We start from the raw sequence: 2889 nt of genomic DNA on the forward strand, positions 1-2889 counted from the left end.
TTATAATCTCAACTTCTGTTGCCACCAAAGAAAGTCCTACTTTATCCATTTTTCGAACTGAAATTTTTATTTGTACCCTTCTATTGTTCCAAACAAACGTTTGAACATTAGAAAAGAAAACACACGATGTCAATGTGTACTTTCCTCTCACAATCGGATTCGGCTCCTCTCTTGAGCACTAATCGTCCAAGTCAGCCCATAGCTGCCTAGTCGTCAACTAGTGGCAAGCGTTGATCTAATGGCTCTCAGTGTTACGCCTCTATTCTGGTTGACAAAAGTACAATTATTGAATCAATACTTAGATACGTGTTGATCGCCCAAGTAACTATGGGCAAAACCTGGGCGATCAGCGCTCAGGAGAGGATCCCGATCCCTCAGAGCCTCTCCCCTCTCTCTCTCTCTCTCTCTCTCTCATGCAGATCCGAATCGATCCATGCTGATTCTGGTTCTGATTTCGATCCAGATTCGATAGGGCCAGAATTCAGAATCAGCTGGGAGCCTATGACCAACCCGGATCCGGATCTGAATCCGAATATCGATTCCGGGTTTTTAAACCCTGGTTGCAGACTCGCAGTGTTGCACATCAATCCTTGGTACGAACTCTGCAGCGAACTAAAGCAGCAAATTGCTTTTCCGTCGCCAGTCTCCACATTCAAGGATCTAGAGATCCATCTTTGGTATTTTGTGGGGAGCTTTCCTGCTCAAAACCCAGAAAATCTTATATTCCTCTTGTAATTTGGAGCTTCTTATTTCCCATTTCTGCTTCAAATGTTCTTCCTTAGCTATCAGATTCCTCGTTTGTTGCTGCAAGTTTTGTTTCTGCGTCTGAACTCTGAAACAGGAATTGGGAGGAGGGTTCTATAATACTGTCCTGTTAATGGCTTCTACAGCTATTGCTTGTGTCAGTTTGCGCAGATGATGGTGCAGAGTCTTGGTTTTCTTCTCCACCAGTGTTCCAAGATCAGGGCTTTTCGACATGGTCAATCCCTTCATGCTGCCGTTATCAAAGCAGGATCTCAAGCTGACTTGTTCCTCTCCAACCATGTTCTTAATGTGTATGCCAAGTGTGATGACGTTAATGCTGCACGCCAAGCATTTGATGAAATGTCTGAGAGAAACCTAGTGTCGTGGTCAGCTATGATTTCTGGCTATGACCAGGCTGGGGAGCCTTCAATGGCACTCAACCTCTTCTCCGTGATGCCAATTGAGCCTAATGAGTATATCTATGCCAGTGTTATTAGTGCTTGTGCCACCCTCTTGGCATCGACACTGGGGAAACAGTTTCATGCCCAAACAGTAAAATCTGGCTACCTGCCCATTTCTTTTGTTTCTAATTCGCTTATCTCAATGTACATGAATTGCGGTCTCTACAATGACACACCCTCTATATTTGCCAGCATATCTGAACCGAATTCCGTCTCTTATAATGCTATGATCACTGGTTTTGCAGAAAACATGAAACCAGAAAGGGCTTTCGAGGTGTTCAAACTCATGCACCAACAAGGTTTTGTTCCAGACCGTTTTACTTTTATGGGTATCTTAGGAATTTGTACAGGTACGGAATACTTGTGGAAAGGTTTGGAGCTCCATTGCCAATCGATTAAACTTGGGCTTGATACCACCGTTTTTGTTGGCAATGTGATTTTAACCATGTACTCAAAGTGCAATTTGATAGAGGAAACAGAGAAGGCCTTCAAAGCAATTGAAAAGAAAGATGCCATTTCGTGGAACACCCTTATTGCTGCTTGTTCTCACTGTGAAAATCATGCAAAGGGTTTGAGAATTTTTAGACAGATGAAGAATGCTGTTGGTGTAAAACCTGATGATTTCACATTCGCCAGTGCACTTGCTGCTTCTGCAGGTCTTGCTTCAGGGCGCCATGGAAGCCAGATTCATGCTTATCTGATCAGAACAAGGCCCCATCAGGATGTAGGAGTTGGTAATGCTCTTATGAACATGTATGCCAAATGTGGTTGTATTGGATATGCAAAAAGTGTTTTCAATCAGATGGTCCACCACAATCTTGTAACCTGGAACACTATCATAGCAGCATTTGGAAATCATGGACTTGGGAGGGAAGCTATCGAATTGTTTGAGCAGATGAAAGCAAAGGGACTGCAACCAGATTCCCTGACATTAATCGGACTTCTTATAGCTTGCAACCACGCGGGGCTTGTGGATGAGGGCCGGGCCTATTTCAAATCTATGAAAGAAGTGTATGGAATATCCCCGGAGATTGAACATGTTTCTTGTCTGATTGATCTGTTGGGGAGGGCTGGAAAATTGGTGGAAGCTGAAGAACTCATGAAGAAATCTTCCTTTGGGAGTGATGTAGTTATATTGGGGAGCTTACTTTCTGCATGTCGGCTGCATGGGGATGTTGTGGTTGGGGAACGGGTGGCTTCTCAGCTTATGGAGCTTCAGCCTGTGATGAGTTCACCTTATGTTCTGTTGTCAAACTTGTATGCTTCGGATGGGAGGTGGGATGGTGTTGCTGAGGCGTGGAAGATGTTGAAGGGTAGTACGGTTAAAAAGGAGCCTGGGCATAGCTTAATTGATGTAAAGGGGATGATAGAGAAATTTACAGTTGGAGATTTTTCTCATTCAGGATGGAAGAGATGGAGGACATACTCAGAAGTTTAAGTTGGGCGGTGAGTGAAGTTTCTTCGTACTAGTATCAAGTGGAAGCAACATTAAAGATGACAAAATCAAGGGGATCTAAAATATATGGGGAAATTTCTCACTCTCCCCTATACTCGGCCTATATTAACTCAAAACTATCCTTAATTATATTTAATAATTAAAACCAAAAATCTAAAATTAAATTAGCAACTCCTAATTTGCTTCCTAAATTCTAACTAATGAAATTAGAAACAAAATAAACTCAAT

The 2889-nt window shown here is 42.7% G+C and overlaps 1 pseudogene; it reads left to right on the forward strand.

The window, feature by feature from the left end:
- Positions 1-570: 570 nt before the first annotated feature.
- Positions 571-2706, forward strand: LOC122073261 (annotated as a pseudogene).
- Positions 2707-2889: the final 183 nt, after the last annotated feature.

The sequence above is a fragment of the Macadamia integrifolia genome, chromosome 3, assembly GCF_013358625.1.
Source record: "Macadamia integrifolia cultivar HAES 741 chromosome 3, SCU_Mint_v3, whole genome shotgun sequence".
Lineage (NCBI taxonomy): Eukaryota > Viridiplantae > Streptophyta > Magnoliopsida > Proteales > Proteaceae > Macadamia > Macadamia integrifolia.